Source organism: Chelonia mydas, chromosome 3, assembly GCF_015237465.2.
Source record: "Chelonia mydas isolate rCheMyd1 chromosome 3, rCheMyd1.pri.v2, whole genome shotgun sequence".
NCBI classification, from domain to species: domain Eukaryota; kingdom Metazoa; phylum Chordata; order Testudines; family Cheloniidae; genus Chelonia; species Chelonia mydas.
The window spans coordinates 123,543,957-123,564,867 of NC_057851.1; the positions used below are offsets into that span (position 1 = coordinate 123,543,957).

At 44.5% G+C, this 20,911-nt stretch overlaps 1 protein-coding gene and 1 long non-coding RNA gene across 2 annotated transcripts in view; both read right to left on the reverse strand.

Moving 5' to 3' along the window:
• FRMD1 (FERM domain containing 1) overlaps positions 1–2,142 on the reverse strand; it is a 69,657-nt gene extending 67,515 nt beyond the window's left edge. Inside the window, exon 1 of the mRNA XM_007071072.4 lies at positions 1,691–2,142. The gene's annotated coding sequence lies outside the window, so the exon portion shown is untranslated. The remainder of the gene's footprint in view (positions 1–1,690) is intronic.
• A 4,196-nt stretch (positions 2,143–6,338) lies between these two features.
• Positions 6,339–20,610, reverse strand: LOC122465107. The gene is made up of 3 exons (XR_006289675.1): positions 20,573–20,610; positions 6,539–6,577; positions 6,339–6,425 (listed from the first exon to the last, which is right to left on the reverse strand). It is a non-coding gene; the product is annotated as an uncharacterized LOC122465107 (long non-coding RNA).
• Positions 20,611–20,911: the final 301 nt, after the last annotated feature.

A 20,911-nucleotide genomic window follows, 5' to 3' on the forward strand; every position in this document is an offset into this window, starting at 1 on the left:
ATGTGTCATTATTAATCTGTATTCGTGCAAAATTATAGCTCCTCAGAACAAATACTTAATACATTTATATACACAAACATATCTTAGATTTTCATCTGTTTGCCTTACATCTGACTTGTAGCCAGAGACACAACAAAAATTTTGCAGTATCATTTACTTTGAAATTCTGCTTTGTTACAAACTCCCACCTGATCGACTTCCAACCCCCAATATTCCTTTACTGCTTAAGATTTCTTTAAGAAAATTATGTGAAAATAACTTTCACATTAGCTACTAACTGCCCCTTCTAAAATTCCCAAGCTCTTTTTGTTGACCGCACTCTCTCTCTCTCTGAAGCATGTTCAGGGAGAAAAGCAATGGAGTGCATCGGCCAAGAACACTGAAGTAGTCTGGACTCCTGTCTTATATTATACAGTACTAAATCACAGGCCCCCAAACAGAGGAAAAGGAAAGGGGTGTCTGTGTAAATTCTTGGTTTTTAGTAGGAGACAGGTGTAACAGTAACAAACCCTAAGTTTACCACGAGTCAATAAATGATCCAAACCCTTACTTCAGCTGGGCTTTGTTTTAATCAGAGGTGATTCTCTTTTTCTAGAAAGAGACCAGTTAGCAAAATTGCTGGAGGAATTGGCATAGAAATGTTCCCACCACTACAGAAGGATCAACATCTAATTCTCTTAGACCTTGCCTTCACTAGGAAACTTCATAGTTGGATTCGCCTGTGGTTCAGCTTCATCAATGGTAATAATGGTAGAAGCTGTAGTGCAGACAGGAGTCAGGCACCTGACTATTTAGGGTACTGAACAAAGACAGATGAAAGATTCTAGTCTCAACATTGGAAAGTGCTGAACCAAGATTTTACTCCTTAAAGCAAGCCTATAAAAGACAACTCACCAAAGTGAAATTCCCAAAAGAATGATTTAAAAACCCTAAATGAAGATAATGGAAAACATCACTAAATATCTTAATCCTGACATTTAAGACAAGATGGAGTATTGCACTTACACAAACAATAACAGTAATGAACTACCCCACTCCCATAACAAAGTAGTCTACATCTAAGTATATTCAAGTGATTAAAGATTCATGTTTTGGACGGGGTGGGGTGGGGAAGAAGGGGGACCTGTTCCAACGAGCTTTGGAAACGTCAACCCCCATTATGTTAATAACATAGTAGCCTGAATTTAGAACCAAAAGCAGACCAGGAGAGATGGAGTGGCTTTGATCAGTGGTCCTCATTTCTGTATTTAAGCACCTGTTGCAATAGGAGAATTCTGTTGTTAAAGACTCTGGAAACTAGCAACACCTTAAACGTTTAAGTAGGTAAAGCAAAAGACAGTAGAGTGGACAGATGTGCCACAACCGGGTTTAGTAAATTTCATCCCTAATAATAGCATAACGGAGCTTAGGTCTATACAAACCTGTTGCAAAAAAACAGCGGCTTTGGAAACTTCGCTTTAGATAAAAGCCAACAGGGAGTCCGCTGGTACCTTAAAGACTAACAGATTTTTGGGGGCAGGAGCGAGTGTTTTACCCATGAAAGCTTATGCCTAAATAAATCTGTTAGTCTTTAAGGTGCCACGGGACTCCCTGTCGTTTTTGTGGATACAGCCTAACACGGCTACCCTGATACTTCATTTTAGATAGAACAGTAGCTCTGCGATAGACCTCAGTACATCTCAGTACTTACCGCAGGAGCCAACAGCCAACCGATACCCCTCCCTCTTTTTAGGAGGGCGAGAGGGGCTGGATTTTGCCAAGCGCAGGAGGAACCTGAGCTCCTTCTCTCGGACGCAGCACCCAATGCTCTGCCTCAGCGCAACTCCTCGCTCACACCCTGGGGCCAGGTACCCTTCACCACCCCCGAAAGCAGGGAGAGGGACTGAAACGCGGATACATTCACTGGCTTCCCACAGACACGCCCCAGCGGAGCCAGGACGGGGGCACACGCGGCACGGGCGGGGGCGGCTGCGGCTACTTGCCCGGGCTGCACAGTGAAGGGCCAGGCAGCCCCAGGCGCTACCCCCTCGGACCCGGCTGGCGGCTGTAAACACGCCGCGGGAGCCGCTTTGTTGCCTTCTCAAGGCAGCGCACGTGGAGAGGCGGTGCCAGCAGCGCGCACCGCCCCGGGGAGAACGCTGCAGCCGCGCCCACCCCGGCCGCGGCCCTAGGATTGGCCAGCGCGGGTGGGGAGTGGGCGGTGCCCGCTCCCGGTTGGCGGCCGGCGGTGACTGTCCGGTGCGGCTCGCCGTGGAACGCCGGGCGGTGCAGGCGAGCGGGGGGGGGGGTCCGAGCAGCTGCAGGGATTCTGTCCGGCTGCGCTCGCTGAGGCGGGGCGCCCGGGGACGCGGCACGTGCGAAGTGTGGCCACGTGGTAGCCCCCCGGCCGACCTGTGCCGTGCCCAGCACCCCCGCATCGCTCGCAGCAGCCCTTCTTCACAGTCTCTGCCCCAGCAGCACCGAGCCTCTGTCCTCCTGCCAAGCCCTTAGCAGAGTAACCGCTTCCCTGCCCCGAGTTAAACCACTCACCCCTCTCCCACACACACACACGATTAGCACCTCCTCGCTGCCCATTAAACCTGGCTCCTCTTCCCAGCCTCAGCAGCTCCCTCTTGCTTCAGCGTGTGTGGCATTAGGGTGACAAGGCATACTGATGTTATTGGGACCGTCTGATATTAAAGGATTTGTCTTACATATGCAACTATACCACTCCCCTTCCTCCTCCCCCACCCCAGAAAAAAAAAGTGTCCTGATTTTTCACACTTGCTATCTGATCACCCTATGTGGGACAAACAGTCAGATGGACTGTCTATGGGACAGGGGTTGACTTTCAGCCCTGAGTGCAAACTGGAATGGGGGTACAGATCGGGGCGGTGTAGAGAAGGCCCAGTGAGAATAGAGGCGTGAGTCTGTGTGGGCCAAAGATAAGAGACAGTTGTGGGGGGATGGGGAATATTTGTCTAACTTCTAGGTTTTGGAGAATTTCTCAAGCTAGTCTCAAAAATTTCCAGCATTTTAGCAGTGGGTGGAGAGGATGCAAAGCTCAGAAGAGCAGGCTGGATTCAAACCTGAGAAATCCTGTGTAGATGAGGTATTCACACTAAGGACCGTCATAATGTATGGAATAGCAAGCATGGGCAGCATGTTGCATAGGCTGGGGGAGGCTATGCCTCCCCAAACAGCCAGGCGTGGCCCCGCCTCCTGCTTACCACTGCTCCCTGCATGCAGCTCCAGGCCTCCAGCCATCAGTGCTCTGGCTGGGGCTGGGGCCGCACCATCCTAGCGCTCCGTGGCTGGGGCCACCTGCACTCCGGAGCTAGGGAGGCTGGGGTTGTACATGGGGGAGGGGGGAGGGGGGGGGCGGCAGCATGCTGCCCGCCCTACCGGCACTCCTTTGGGGCTTGGGGGTTATCCTGGGGCCGGACTGGGCCAGTGGCCGTAGCTGGGGGGGCCTCTGGGCTCTGGTAGGGGGGCGGAAGGGGCGAGGCTGGGGGCTAGTCTTCCCCAGCCAGCAGTTCACGTGTGCCCATGATGGCAAGCTCCTCTCATCATCAAGTACACTGATTTTCTGAATGGATTTGACAGCCTGCACAGACATACATAGTGGCATATTCTTCAGTCCTACAGAATCTCAGGTAAAGTTGTTAACATCCTTAAAGCCATGACAAAAATGTGAATGAAGCACTCTGTAAGGGAAACAACCAGAGTGCTTCTATGTGAACACCGGCATGAAACAAGGCTGCATTTTATTTCCATTGTTGTTTGGCATTGCCATAGACTGGATAATAAAAAAGTGTATTAGCAACAAAAATAGTGGTGTAGCAACGGTAGGTGGCAAATGCCTAGAAGACCTAGACTTTGCTGATGATATTGTGCTACTAACACCCCAAAAAATAGCAGACAGACAACCTAGTGAAAACAGCAGGCCAAGCAGGACTCAGAATTAGTTATGCTAAAACATACAGCCATGAAACCCAGACATAAAGCAGTAACATAACTTTAAAGGCAAAAATATCAAGAAAATAGAACAGTTCATCTACCTGGGCAGCATCATACTGACCAATGGACACCTCAAGAAGAATGTGACATCAAGAACAGGAAAGGCATCCACATCATTTACGTACGGAAATCAAAGATATACGGCACCAGAACAAAACTGAGAATTTTCAATTCAAATGTAATCTTGGTGCTAATATACAGCTGTGAGGTAAGGAAATCTACCAAAAAGTTAGAAAACTACACAGCTTCAGAAATAAATGCCTATGAAAGATTCTGAGCATTGGTTGGAAAGACTTAGTCACCAGTGAAGAGATCTGAGAAATCACCAACCAACAGCTCATTTCCACCAGAATCAGAAGGAAGCACTAGACATGTTTGGGGCATGTACTCTGGATGCCAGCACACAGACTCCCGCATGAAGCTGTCTAGTGGCAATCAACTGGTGTGAGGAAATGAGGGTGCCCAATAGAAACCTTAAGAAGATTCCGTAGCAGGGAGGGTAGAACAATCGATCTCAACACCGTAGAGCAGATGGAAGCAGCAGCAAATGACTGAGAGGAATGGAAGAGACCGGTTTCCATCCTGTGTGCCACTACTGGCATAGGAAGGATGTAATTAAATAAATAAATAAACAGAGGGGGCACGGACAATGAAGGAGGAGGTGTGCGTGTGTCCAGGTTTTAACCACGGGTTCCAAAATGGTGTGGAATACAGCTTGTCTTTGGTCTTGTCTGCGCCAGGGGTGCTGGAACAATTTGTATAGTGAAGGTGCTGAGAGCCATTGAACCGAACTGTAAACCCTGGATATAATAGAATCCACTTCAAATCAGAGGGTGCGGCAGCACCGCCATCATCCCTAGTTCCAGCACCTATGGTCTGCACTGGGGATTTTCCCCAATTCCAGCCAAAATTACATCTTTTCTTGTTTATACTTGAGGTATGCACTATCACAGCTACACTGCTGGCTGCAATCAAGGCAAATCCCAATGTGGATAAAGCCTTTCTGTACTTTTGCAGCTAAACCATGTACTGCAGCAGGTCAGCTATACCCAAGATCAACAAGGGGTCCTTTTTTCTACTGCAGACCAAAGTAATCACTCCAGATTTTCAGTTTACAAGTAATAGATTTCTTTTTTAAACTATCAGCCCAACAAACTAAGCCTGACCTCTGAGAGTCATTCTGTGTGTTCTTTCTTTATTGCTAGTACAAAAGTTTATGTAGATGATACGTAACACAGAACGGAATCTAGGTCAGACTCCTGTAGCAAGGTTGGTCCTGCAATACTGATAGGAACAAAAAATATTTTAGTCTGTAAAATAAGTAGATATTATTTATACAGTGCCAAATATGTGTGGCCCTTTATTGACACTAGAAGATATGGTTGCTGCCATGAAGAACTTACAAAGCAGTTTATCCACAGAACACTGTTGAAAAAGAAGGATGCTATTTTTTGAGCAATTTTATAGTTCCCCTTCCCTCTTTTTTGTATATTTTGCTGTGGTTTGCATTTTAATTTGGTAAATAATTACAATATACTATTTACATTATTTCAAATTTTGATATTTCGTGTGACTTCCTCTCTCTCTGCCTTGGAATTTCATGAGTAAATCACTGGTTAATCATACCAGATACCCATACACCTTGAAAAAGGAGTGCAGTCTAGTGGGTTGAGCACAGAATGGAGTAGGCAGAGCCTCCAGAATTCTAACCTCTGGTTCTGATACAGAATCTCTTTGGGCAAATTACTTAATCTTTATTTTGCCTCACTTTGTTCCTCTGAGAAACTGGGGATGACAGTACCTCTGAAGGGTATTGTGAGGCATAATTACCATACTTAATATATATACAGTGTTTTATAAGTGCTAAGCATTAGATCTTGGTGGAGAAGGTCAGCCTCTCTGTTCAGGAAGGCAGGCTGACACTTTCCTTGATGGAAACACAGACCTCTGCTCAAAAAAGATATTTTTTGACATGCTTGATCTCCCTAAGTATCAACTGGTCCGGGATGTCCCCTTTTTGGGGAAAAAGGCCAAGTAGGTTGTGGTGAGACAATTCTGCAATCCTCAGATTTCCTTCACTCTAGCCAATCTTGTTTCGTGCCCAGGTATGATTTGGAAACTTCACTGCTTGCATTAACTGAAAATCTGCTCCTGGTGGTGGATGGAAGTTAGATGCCCCAGCCCCATGCTGCTTCTTTTAGGTTTGTCAGTTTTCATTGAACTTGTTAATCATATAACTTGGATAACATGTTTGCAGTCCCTAAAAGAGGTTTGTGGAGCTGCCTTGATGTGCTGGTTCAGACCTTTTTGTCTAAAATATCCCAAAGGGGTGTGATGGACGGTGGTTCAGGTATCCTGAGAGCTTTCTTATGCAGCAATTCCATCTGTTCAACACAGAACCCCTTCTGTTCAACACATCTATGAGGCTGTTAGGAGAGTCAGTGAAGAAGTATGAGCCATGGTATCCTCAATATGAAGATGATACCCAGCTTTATGTCCCCATCTTATCCAATCCAGCTGGTGCAGTAGAGTGCCTTACCTGGTGCCTGAATGAGACTGGGTTCTGGCTGAAATCCAGCTGAATGAACATCACCCAGGAGAAAACAAATAATATTCATAAGTCAGTGGAAAGAACTGGAAGAATTGGCAGTGACTTTATAAGCCCCTTTATAGATATGCCTGCCTCTTAAGACTCAGATTTGTAACCTAGGGTTTTGGAGGAGCCATAGGGTCCTAGATCAGGGGTGGGCAAACTACGGCCTGCGGGCCGGATCTGGTCACTCAGGGCTTTGGATCTGGCCTGTGGGATTGCCACCCCCGTGGCACCGTGGGCCCTGCGCTGCTCCCAAAAGCGCCCGGGACCACGTCCCTGCGGACCCTGGGGGCTGGGAGGGGGCAGAGGGCTCCGCGCACTGCCCTTGCCTGTGGGTACCTCCCCCGAAGCTCCCATTGGCCGGGAACGGGGAACCGTGGCCAATGAGAGCTTCGGGGGAGGTACTCACAGGTGCGCGGAGCCCTCTGAGCCCCCTCCCCCAAGGGCCGCAGAGATGTGGTGCTGGCCACTTCCCAGAGCAGCACGGGGCCGGCAGGGAGCCTGCCATGGCCCCACTGCATGCCGCTACCACCCCAGAGCCACTCCAGGTTAGTGGCGCCGGGCCGGAGCCCACACCCTGAACCCCTCCTGCACCCCACACCCCACCTCCCTGCCCTGAGCCCCCTGCCTGCACCCCTACACCCTGCCGCACCTCGCACCCCAACCCCCTGCCACACCCCTCCTGCACCCCAACCCCCTGCCCTGAGGCCCCTCCCACACTCCGCACCCCTCCCTGCACCACTGCCCTGAGCCCCCTGCTGCATTGTGCACCCCCTCCTGCATCCCAGCCCCCTTCCCTGAACCCCCAACCCCTTCCCCTGAGCCCGTTCCTGCACACCACACCTCCTCCCACACTCCCTCCTGCACCCTAACCCCCTGGCCAAGCCCTACATTCATGGCCCTGCAAGCAATTTCCCCACCCCGATGTGGCCCACCCCTGTCCTAGATGCTCATGTAGCAGTTGTTGCTAAGGCCATTTTTCATTATCTGTACTTAGCAAGAAAGGTGCAACCATTTGTTTTGAATGTGGACTTCTTGACCATTTTCTGTATCTTTGTAACCTTGAATATTAGCATATTGCAATTCACTATACAACTAGGCCATTTTGGGAAATTTTGGCTGGGGCAGAATGCAGCAGTCTATTTGTGCTCCAACATCTTAATTGATTACTGTTAGTTTTCAAGCAAAATGTATGGCATTGTTTTTGATTTATAATTTCATAAATGATTTGAGCTCTGGCTACCTGAGAGACTACCTTATTTCTTACATAATCCTGCAGCTGGAGATTCCTTGGCATAAAAGAGGGGGCTGCTGGCAGGGTGTTCTCAACTCTAGAATTGCTTTATAATTAATAATAATTAATAATGATTATTAAAATAACACCTAGAGGACCCAACTGAGTTTGAGGCCCCCATTGTGCTAGACACTATACAAACATAATGAGAGACAGTACCTGCCCTGAAGAGCTTACAATCTAAATTGACAAGCCAGACAAAATGAGGGAGAAAGGAAATATTATCTCCATTTTATAGATGGAAAACTGAGGTGTAGGCAGATTAAGAGATTCACCCAAGTTCACACATGCAATCTGTGGAAAGAGTCATGGATCTCTTGAGTCCCAGTTCAATGCCTTAATCACAAGACCACCCTTTGTTCTTGTTACATGGCAGCTAGTTTAGACATTTGAAATATAAGCAAACAGCTCAGGATAGTTCTAGCACTATTACATTTTTGATTGTTTGGAAATACATATTACCTCCGTTTACAAGATTACAGACCAGCATCCTGTGTTACTGTGTACTTTTGCAAAATGGAAAACAAGCATTGTGGTGGCATATAAAGAGTGACTCGTGTGCATTGTGACCAATATCTTTCTGTCATTAGAAATATAATGGCAATGTTTCTGGGTTACAGCACTTATGTCTTCTATTATACAGAAACTGTGTTTGTCAATCCTGGAAAAAACAACAACAATACCTTGAGAAATATCAAACTGGGCAAAAACTGAGATCACCTCAGCTTAGTTTTTATTGAAGGAGACATTGAAATACTTCAGATACCTAAGCTTTGAGGAACCACAGCTTCAAATCTTGAAAGGGTTGACTCAGCCCTTCATGTTATTAAAGTAGATTAAGCTCAATTAAACTGTTTCTCCTAGGGCTGGAAGGGGGAATTTCTGGAGGAGTTGTTAAAAGCCTGTGGCCCGATCCAGCAAATAGATCATTACTCTTGTAACTTTAACTCTCATGCAAAATTTCACTGAAGTCAGTGGGACTTTGTGCGAGAGTAAAGGTTTGCATGTGCATACGAGCCTCAAGGTCCTATTATTTGTACTGTTTATATATAAAAAGATTCCACAACACTGAAGGAAGAGTTGAGGTTTGCCCCATCCTACAGTGGAGGTAATCTGAAAAACATAGTGGCTGGCACCCACTGTATAAATGTGAAATATTTGTTATTACTATTATTTATTTATTACGTATTTTATTAATAGTGCCTATTGTAAGGAAGAAAAGGTCCATTTGTTGTGTCTAGAAACAAAGGGAGTTTTCACTGAGGATCTCCAAGAGCTGAAGCTGGCTTCAAGCTGTTCAAGTCATTAGAGGATGACTCAGAAGTCAGAAATCTGAGGCATTCTTACTTCTAGCATTTAGTCAACAGGCAGAGCATTGGGAGGTAAGGAAAGGGAATCAATGGCAAATCAAAGAAGAATAGGTCAGCCATTCATTCAAGAAAGGGCTGATCTCTGGGATATTAACAGACTAACAGAGAAGAGGGCATGGAATGAATCTTAAATAAAGTGTTGAATTGGCTGCTGGTGCAGTGAGCTGACACTTCTGGACTTTTTGTAAAAAACCTGACTTTCTAACATGAAAGATTATGTACAGCGTTATTAGGCATTCTGTATGCAAATCATTTAGACTGAGCAACACAGAGTGATCTGATGCTAAAAAGATCATTATTGACGTCTTTCAACCATAAGTTAACTATGACAGCAGTAATGATTGTACATTATTTATATGTATTTGTGTATATATACGTATTGTATGTATTATATGTGAAACAGTAATGATCTGCTCTTTGCACAAATCCTACCATAGACTTAGACAAAGTCTTATTGTTTTGCAGTGGTCTCAGTGTAAGTTAGGTCTTGATCCTCCAAACCCTTATTCATGTAAAATAGCCCTTGGCTTCAGTGGGCCTTCTCATGGTTGTACAAGAGGATCCCGGTCCATGACAGGGGCTACTACATGCTTTAATAATACAAATAAATATACAAATGCTGAATCCTGCGTTGTCCTTTTGAGATTTCCTAACTAAGCACTAACCAAGACCAAACCTGTCTTCCTTATGCAACCTGATAAGATCACAGCTGAAGGTGGTATGGCTACAGGCCACAAGGATTTTCATTATACTGTCTCTACTAGTATGCATACAATATATATTTGCCTACAAAGGTGGGCTGGCACATAAACATCCATGAACTAAACATTTTCTAGATACAGAAGCCTTTGATAACATTCTCTCTTGGAACAGCAATGACACTACTCCCCACTGACCTAATATCTATATTTATATTGCATAACTTAATGGTTCTAAAATATCTATTATAGCATTGAGGTCATGACTCGTGAGTGACCAATGCAATAATGACATAGCCAACATATGAATAGCCCTGTCTACACTACCACTGTAGTTTTAATTGTGCAGCACAGGTTGCATCCACAGAACACAATTTTGAAACCAGGCTACAGCTATTAACTGGTTACACAGAGTTAAAAGGTGCCCATTATTATAGTACAGTATCAGGGTTCTATCCATTCATATAATTAAAATATTATTTTTCCCCTGAATAGGGGACATATACTTTACATTACCCCACACTATCCAATAGAACTCTTCCCGCGTATGATTCCTGTCCCTCCTTTCCCTCTCAGCCCCTCCTTCAAAACAAAAAAATAACCTATCAAGGCAATGCCAGCTAAATGAGCATCATGGCCAACAGTCTATCAGTGCCTACAGAAATCATGGCTGGGGTGTCAGTCTTAGCTTTGCCTTGTTTAGTACAAATTAGTTGTTTTTTTGTTGTGAGTAGGAGTCTTATCTGTAGGCTTGTTTTCCTAATTAATTAAATCAAAATTTTCTCTGCTTTACCATAGTATTTTTACACCAAAAGTATACAGTACACTACACTATCGTATACAGTTCAATAACTTTTATGAAAAAACACAACGGGCGATGGTGACGGGGCAGCTTTTGACTACTGAAATCTGACCAGTTGTGAAGTATTTGGAATGATCCTCAGTGATCATGTCCTTACTTCTGAAGTTTCACCTGTTTTTGATGTCAAGCACAAGACTGATTATTCATCTACATTTCAGTCTGTTAGTTTCTAATGACTGGGATTCCAGAAGTTAAAAAGTCTAAGAGTTTTATTAACAAGGCATTAGAACCTGTAAACATTCTTTTACAATATTTTAAATGTTAAAAGTGCTGCATTTGTATTCCTCCCCTTCAGAAAACATTTATTTTTATCTCTTGTCCTTGATTCTTCAAAGTGTTCTCTCTGATTTACACCCCAGGGAATGTGAGGGGAGGGAGAATACAATCTTGGCTGATGCAGCCTTGCCTACGGTCTCTTGCCTAGAGAAAAACCTTGCATGTTAACACAAAGGAGGAGAACTGGTGTTTGGGGTGGGGGTGGGGAGTGGAATCAGAGTATATCAGGAGGTAAACGTGACTGAGAGCAGCTCCACAAGCTCCAAAGCCCTGATACAAAAGCAACTGACAGGAAACAATTGTCTCAACAGAAGCCATCATTTACAAATGCCCCTTCATTTTTCTGCCTCCTTCGGTTACCAGGGAGAGGTAGAATCAGACCTTCAGGTCCCCACCTTTGAGAATGTTGCCCTAGAGGAGAAAGCATTCTTAAAACTACCAGGAATAGGAAAAGACTTTTGCGAAAAAGTGAGGAGGACAAACTGTGCAATGTTGGGAGAGAGGGAAGAGACTAAATAAACAGCTCTGCAAGATGTGGCATCCTGCCCACCAAATCAGAAAGGGGCATGTGATTAAAAAAAGAGCACATTTAGTTGGCCTGGACTAACTAATTCATCCCTGGACTAACTCCATTACAATAAATGGAATTACACAAGTGATTAATTTAGCTCATTGTATGAAACTCACTTACCCCCTTACAAATGTTAAACCTGTGCTTATACATAGATACTGATGGCTCAGTCCTGTACCCATGTTATTCCCTTGATTGCTTTGGGTGCATGATTGGTGAATTAACTTTGGCAACACTCATATACCTTATTAGAACAATAATGTTTTTGGAAATGAACTGGGAACAGAACATTACAATAAATAACAGAATTTTGTAAAGAAGAATTGTATATATAAAATAAAGTTCTGGCTTATTAAGATCAGAATGTAGACAATTTTTTGCAGACTAGGGGACAGACAAAGAGTTTGAAGTGGTTGGTGTGTCAACAGTCTCAAGGTACTCCCTGTTTGAGTAGTACAAAACTTTCAGTACAAAAAGTGAAACTCACCTAGCTGGGATTCTGTTACAAATTTGAAACAACACACATTGGTTGGAAAAATCACTAAGGCTAGCTTGATTTGGCACAAATTTGGTCTCAGTTTTGAGTAAACGAGCCTGAGGCAAGAGCACGAGACCCAAATCCCCTCAAACTTTAGGGAAATTCAGATCTTGATTGAAGTTTGCAGCTTGATCTTATCTCTAATTTTGAGTGATTGTGGGCCGGGTTATAGTTTCATACTGAACTCAAATTGAACTTACAGCTTCACAGTTTCAATGCAAAAGAGGGTGAAATATGGCAGCTTTGAACTTTGTTTTGAGCTTCTCATTCAAATGCGCTTTACTCAAAAGCAAAGGAAAGGTTTTGTATGGACCGGAGTGAAGTAAAAAGGAGTTTCACAGAGATCCACTCTCTGTGGCACAATGTATCTTTAGTGCACAGACATATTCCATCACTAAATGTTTTGACTCTCAACTGTATATAGAGGTCCTCTTCCACTCAGGTGTGGAGGACCCATGCAAGGCTCTCTGCACCACATAAACCATTGTGTTACGCACAAAGGGCACAGGGGAAATCGTGACTCTGCAGCTCCTGTGCAATGCAGAGGAGATCATGGGGCACAGGTAAGGGCTACTGGATCTGAAATTACATAGATCCAGTGACGTAAAATCCCCACACTATGGGTGCATTGGCAGCCTTGCAGCCTGCTCTCAGGTTGGGAGGAGTGAAACCAATCTCCAAGCCCCCACATAAAGTCTGACTATTCTGACTTTGTGTGTGTGTGTAGGTGGGGTTGAGTTTCATCCACAGAGCATATTTTGAAATGACTGAGAAAAGGAGGCCATTAAGCACAGCCCCCATTTCTGAAGAATCCCTGTTCAAAGGTGACTAGCACTCTAAGTATGGAAGGCAGGTCTCACCCGCTCCTTCAGCAGTTTTCATTGTACAGATTCCAGATTTCACAGGAGAGAATTCTATTTTATCTTGCTTCCTCACACCCATAACCATCAACTAACATCACCTTTCAGGTCAGAGCCTATTTTGCCTATATTGACTGCTCCTCCTCCAAATGTGTGTTTTTTGCTTTGGCTCTGGGGGTCTATGGGCCCTTTAGGGTACATCTACACTGTAATAAAAAAACTGCATCATCAAGTCTCAGAGCTAAGGTCAATTGACTTGGGCTCATGGGGCTTGAGCTGCAGGTCTAAAAATTGCAGTGTAGACATTCAGGCTTGGGTTGGAGCTTGGGATCTGAGGGTATGTCTACACTGGAATAATATACCAACTACATGGCCGCAGCTGACCCAAATCAGCTGACTCAGGCTCGTGGTGCTTGGGTTGCAAGGCTAAAAATTGCAGTGTAGACATTTGAGCTTGGGCTGGAGCCTGGGCTGCTGGACCCTCCCCTCCTTGCAGGATTCCAGAGCTTGGAATGTCTACACTGCAATTTTACATCCCCACAGCCTGAGCCCCATGAGCCAGAGTCAGCTGTCTTGGGCCAGCTGTGGGTGTTTACTTGCTGTGTAGACATACCCTGAGGCCCACCCTTCTTGTGGGGTTTCAGAGCCTAGGCACTAGCCTGAGCCTGAACATCTACACTGCAATTGTTAGCCCTGCAGCCCAAGCCCTACAAGCCTGAGTCAGCTGACCCAGGCCAGCTGTGGCCATGCTGTGGGTCTATTGCAGTGTAAATGTACCCTTGGACCCTTAATCAAGCAGTTTACTTGGAATTGAATATTTCAGCCAATCACTCTGAAAGAGGAGAAATTGCCCTATTTGTAAAGGCAATCAGAGCTGAATTGGGAACTTATATCAAGACATATGGCCACACTTCTCCAAAACTGCAATGGATGTGTTGAGCCTGCCTGGGTGTGTTGAGATTTCTACATAACAATATAAGAATAGCCATACTGGATCAGACCAATGGTCCATCTAGCCCAGTATAATGTTTTCCAACAGTGGCCAATATCAGATGTTTCAAAGGGAATAAACAGAACAGGATAATCATCAAGTGATCCACTCCCTGTCATCTAGTCCCAGCATCTGGCAATCAGAGGCCTAGGAACACCCAGAGCATGGGGTTACAGCCCTGACCATCTTGGCTAATTTTTGCTATTGTTACGTTCCTCCTTGAAGCATTTCTGATCTTAGGTCCATTTCATCGAGTTATAAACATCTAAGCATGGTTGTAAAAAGAAACAGATGAGGTGTCTTATAAATACAAAAGGACTGGAGCATCAAAACCTTGTAAATAAGATGTATGGCTATGAAATCTAAACTCTACATAGGATCAGTTTCTATCCTTTCAGCAGAGAAGGGACATCACCCCTTCAAGTGGGTGGGAGGAAAGACTTTAGGCAATAAAAATGGAACACACATGGCTAACTAATCTGCAGTGGCTGAGAATGTTTCTCACTTTCTTCAGTGTGGAATAAATAAATCACACTATCAACATGAATGGAAAGCTTATCCTCCTTTTGCCATCATATATCAAGTTGACCTGACATCCATTACTCAGTCTGGTTCAGTTAAAGTTGCTTAAAAAGTGTATTTAAAAGGACCCCTTTAAACAACTGAATAAATGCTGTTTAATTTTTTTTATCCTTCCAGATTCAAAGTCAGAAAGTTGAAACATTGGACATTTACAGATGTTCAGAACTTCCCATGATTAGGAATTGATCCACTAAAGAAGTAAGTACTTTCTATTTATGTCAACAAAGATGATGGGGAAGATATTGTCAGAAGACAATGAACAGTTTTCAGTGTCAACTCCTCCAACCTCCTGGGACCAACCTGGGGTCTACAGAAGGGGAGCCCTGCAGTAGTGGACTTCACTAGGGGCCTGATCTCATGCCTCTCCACTTCAAGGGGCTTTTGAAGGCCCCTGGGGCAGGGGCTCCTCCCATGCTGATACTAGCAAGTAGGCCAGCTGCTGAAAGAGCCTGTCAAATCTTGGTGCTCAACTGGCCAGGCCCCATATACTGCAGGCACTGGCAAAATGATCATGTCGGAGAAGAGGGGTTGACCACGAGGTATAATACATAACACTTTAAACACCAGAACTCTGGCATGGAACATTTCATTGTTTTGTCTTCACAAATAATATTTTCTCTATTAGTTTTTGTGTTGGAAATAGAAACATTTATGAGGAATGCAAGAATAAATATGTTATTCTTTTTTGGATTAATTTCCAAATTAGCATATGCATGAGAGGTTGTAAACATCTATAAATGTGCAAAGCTTCAGCTTTCTGATTTTCTGTATTATGAAGCTAGAAGGATAAAAAAAAAGTTGTTTTTTTTTTAATTTATTTAAAGCCACCTTTGCCACCCGCCAGCCCTTGTGCCAGCCACAGAACAGCCAGACCAGAGATTCACAGTCATAAGCATGTCCAATATACTTTTAGATATGGACAATATTTGTATTATTATTTGAATTTCTGTTTTCAGTATATAAAGACCAGTCCGCAAGAAGGACCATGGTTTGCTATTTGCCCCTCCAAACTAACTCCTATGTGACAGGTTTCCTGAAGTAATCTGCAGCTTGAACCCATGGATTTTAAATTCAGCACTAGATATCAGAGAAGGGAAACTCCACTTCACTGATGTCAACATACTGTTGATCTCCTAGTGTATATCACTCTCCACCAGGGGCGACGGAAGCTTCCTAAAAGTGGGGGGCCCACCGGTGCCCAAACCATGGCCCTGCCCCCCCCCCCCCACCCCTTCTCCTGAGGTCCCGCCCCCACTCGCTCCTCTCCACCCTCTCTCCCCGTGGCTCGCCCTTACAGCTGGTAAAAAATGATGGTGTCATGGCCCCCTGGTCCCCCCCCGCCCCCCTGGCACCCCTGCTCTTCACGGAGGCACATGCATCATCTGGAGGCTGCATCATGAAGGCACACTAACGTAATCACACAGCACTGCTCACTACTGCCCCAATCACGGCCATTAGCTGCAGGGTCACCACAGGACACTTAGGTAATTGGTCATGGCCTATACGAGTTCTTGTAATAAAAAAATTGAGTTCAGTGTTTTGGATGGGAACAAGGGTTACTGATGTGATGTCCTGGGAATAACCCTTCCAGATTTTTGATTAGGTATGGGACAACTAAAGAGCAGACTGCACCTAGGGAATGCATCCCAGGATGTACATTGAGCCAAGAGCATGTTGGGACAGAACTTTGGGGGTTTAGTCAAAGTATGCGAATGATCATGATCAATAAAACTCATGGTTTAAGGACCTCACTAGCAAGTCCAAATGCCTTGGATTTAAAGAGCTCCCATTAATATGGGACAAATCCTCATATGGACAGGAGGATCACTTAGCTGAACTCCTGTGTCAGCAACACTTATCAGTATTAATTTACAAAAGGCAACATTGATATTGTATTGTTAGTGTATGCACTCAGGCAAATTGATACATATTCTTTCTTTGTCAGGACTCAAGATATACAGCATAGTTTGCACTGTATCAAACTACATCAAGGATAAGAACAGACCACCTAATGAGTGGAGCTGAAAGCACAGTGAAGCAATGAAAGGAGATTTCAGGACTTGTCAGCTGCATGACTCAGTGGCACAGGAATGACCAGGGCTGGCCTTACCATGAGGCGAACTGAGGCGGCTGCCTCAGGTGCCAGACTGTGGGGGGAGGGGGGGGGGGTGTCCACTAGGACCCAGAGTGTAGAAAATTGTGTCTGCTGCTGGTGCATATGTATTCTCTCTGCTCGAGATGCACAGAGATGGTGGAGTGCTGTGCTGGAGAAAGGAGGGCACAAGAGACATAACAGGCAGGCAGGAGAAAAGGTGAGAGGAAATAACAGAAAGCAGCAGGAGCTGCAGGGAGAGAGAGGAGGGGGAGTCTCTTATGTACCTCTCTAGCACCCCTAGGAGCCTGGACTGATTAACACCAGCTTCTCAAGGAGCTTCCTATTTCCTGCTGCTTCCCTGAACCCACTTGAGGAGAACAGGCAGTCAACTGAAGTAGTAGGAGCCAGTTAGGCCCTTAAGACGCTGATATCTTCCCTCACTCAGGCCCTGCTACCAGCCTGCTCATTTGTCCCCTTCAATTGAGTGTTGAGAGCCACTATAGCCAGCACAGAACAGCAGTCATGAGTGAAAGAAGAAAACGCCCCTCTGGGGCAGCATTCAGAAAAAGAAAGAAAGCAAAGGAAGCTTTTCTATCTAAGCAGGAAGGAGCTCTCCTGAGATACATAGACAGAAATGTTCACGGTGAGCCTTCCAGCTCCAGTGAGGATATGATTGGTGAGGAGATGCCTGATCTTCCAGTTAGTCAGAGTGCAGGTGACCTGGCAGCTACTGCAGCATCCATATCTCCATCTCAAATGGATGTAACCATGCACATTCCTGAAGAAAAGTGTAGATCAGAGAAGAGTGTGGTGGAGGTGCAAGAAACAGCTGCTGCTGAGTTTAGTTCCTTAAGTCTAGATGATCCAGGACTGTGGACCCACTTGAGCAGTAGCCTGAGGGACTTCCTTGTTCCCTTGACGTTCCCCAAAGACAATGAAAATAGAAGTTTCCACCCAACACATTACTGGCATGAAATCCCCAATGGTGACAAAGAGGAGAGGCCATGGCTTATGTACTCAAAAACCCAGAATGCCGCATACTGTTTTTGTTGCAAACTCTTCCAGTCTAATGTTCCAGCCACATTGGGTTCTACAGGAACAAAGGACTGGAAAAATCTGGCTAGAAATCTGCCATACCATGAGAAGGCAGCAAATCACCAGAGAGCATTCCATAGGTGGAAAGAGCTTGAGATGAGACTAAGGTTAAAGGCCACCATAGATGATCAGCATCAAGAGAAGAGTGCATCAGAGTCTCTTTACTGGCAAAATGTTCTGAAAAGGCTCATTGCCATTGTGAGAATGCTTGCTACCCAAAACCTAGCACTGCGTGTCCCTTCAGATCAGCTGTATGTGCCAAACAATGGAAACTTCCTTAGAATTGTGGAGCTGATGGCTGAGTTTGATGCTGTACTCCAGGAGCATCTAAGAAGAGTCACCACCTAAGAAATGTACACACACCACTACCTTGGAAAAACAGTTCAAAATGAGATCATACAGTAACTGGAAACAAAAGTCAAACAGATGATTGTGGCAGATCTGAAGTCATCAAGGTACTACTCTGTTATTCTGGACTGCACGCCTGACATCAGCCAACCGGAACAAATGACTTTAATGATGCGTTTTGTAACAACAACAGAACCTAGTGAAAATGTCGCTGCAATGGTGACTGTCAGAGAGCATTTTCTAGAATTTATTGACATTGATGATACTACAGGAGCTGGTATGATAAATGTGCTTCTTAAAAAGCTGGAAGATATGGGAATTGCGATAGCTGACATGAGAGCTCAGCGCTACGATAATGATGCCAACATGAGAGGAAAGGACAGAGGAGTGCAGACACGGATCTGAGAGTTAAACCCTCGAGCTTTTTTTGTCCCATGCAGTTCTCATTCATTGAACTTAGTGGTCAGTGATGCAGCATCAGCTTCTAGTGAGGCTGCTGAATTTTTTAATGTAATTCAAAGTATCTATGTATTTTTCTCTGCATCAACTCATTGATGGCAAATTTTGAAGCAACATCTGGGAACATTCTCTCTGACACTGAAACCACTGAGTGCTACAAGATGGGAAAGTCGAGTGGAGGCGATAAAGCCTATCAAACACCAGATTGGGAAGATAGATGATGCCACAGTTGCCATTATGGAGGATAATGCTATGACAGGACCTGTTCGTGGGAGAACAGTGGCAGAGGGAAATGGAATCACCAGAAACATACATAACTTCAAATTTCTGTGTGGATTAGTGTTGTGGCATGACATACTGTTTGAAATAAATGTTGTAAGCAAGAGACTCCAAGGTGTTGACCTTGATATATCTGGAGCAATGGAACAACTGGACAAAGGAAAGTCATACCTACAGTCTTACCGGTCAGATGAGGGATTTCAAAATGTTCTAAAGCGTGCACAGAAATTGGCAGAGGAACTTCACATTGAAGCTATTTTCCCACCCATTCAAGAATACAAGAGTCACCGAAGAAGAAGACATTTTGATTATGAGGCACGGGATAATCCCATAAGAGACCCCAAACAACAATTCAAAGTTGAATTCTTTAACCAGGTGCTAGATTGTGCAATACAGTCAGTTGAAGAATGTTTCATGCAGCTCAAGGAACACAGCAGTATATTTGGGATGTTGTAGGATATTCCAAAACTCCTCACTATACCTGAAGAAGACCTACACCAGCAATGCAGGGCACTAGAGACAGTGTTGACACATGACGACATGTGCGATATTGATGTGAGTGATTTAGGTGATGAACTGAAAGCCCTTTCAAGATACATTTTAGCAGGATCAACTTCAAAGGTTGTTCTGGAATATATGTGCACAAAGAAGATGACCACCCTCTTTCCAAATGCTTTTGTTGCTCTGCGCATACTTCTAACACTTCCTGTAACAGTTGCCAGTGGAGAACGCAGCTTCTCCAAGCTGAAGTTAATAATAAACACATCTATGCTCCACAATGACACAGGAGAGGCTGGTTGGCCTTGCAACCATCTCAATAGAGCATGAGCTGGCCCAAACTGTGGACCTTCAGCAGGAAGCAGTTCAAATCTTTGCAACCAAGAAGGCACGGAAAGCACCACTTTGATTATTCAAACAGATAAAAATGCCAGTGTTTACTATGCAGCCAAGAAAAGTTACATTTGCTATTCAGGCGTTTGAAAGTTAAGTGTGACTTAAAATTTTTGAACAAGGCATTTTAAGTTGTTAGTTCTCCTTTATTGGGGTAGGTAGCAGAGCAGTACCATGAGAGGAGTAGAACAGGAAGAAGGCAGAATTGAGACCTTTCAAAGTTTTGGCCAAAGCGAGGGGACATGGGGGCGTCATTTGAGCTCCCCGCCTCATGTGCCAAAATGTTGTTGGCCAGCCTTGGGAATGACAGCAGTGCTGGCTGTGGGGATGACTCCACAGAATGTCATTCTTATTTAAGGTTCTTCATGGTGTCACACATTCTTGTGTTTTACAGTCAGACTTATATCTAAAAGGTATTAGCCTTTGGGAAGCTCTGCGTTTAATGCAGGTGGTAGTCACTATATTCTGGTGATTGGTCAGTCTTTGTGGGATATATTTATAGCAATTGAAAAAGAGGCCAGCCATAGATAAGAGAGTTTATCAGTTCCAGATGGTGAGTTATGAAAGCAGAGAGATGTAGGATAGGAATGACAACGAAATTTAACTCTCTCTTGAAAATGTTAACCGTATTGTTCACGCTTAGCACTAAGGGGGCCTGTGACCACTGTGTGATTAACTCTGTGACCCCGAGAAGAATTTAGACCAGCCTGTCAAAAATATTATGCTTTAAGGCAGCAATCGTTTTTCTTTATTAAAGATTAGTTACATTACCTTGCTTTCTGTTGCCTACACTCGGATTGCAGTTTGGCTGTAGCACCACCTGTAGGAAATCATGTGTAATTTAATTAACAGCACAAATCCAGAGCAGCAGTCAAAGTGATAACATAAAAAGGTGGGTCCGACACGGCTACAACTATGGTGCGTACAACGGACTCCTTGGCAGGTTTAATTCATTTTAGGAAGCAAGTGTGCAACACATAAATGTGTCCATCTAATATATATGAACATTTCAAATAGATCCATTAAGGGCAGGGGTGTAATTTCTCAATTATATAAAAGCATGGAAACAAAAAATAAATTTTCTAAAAAAGCATTTTTGGAATTTTTCTG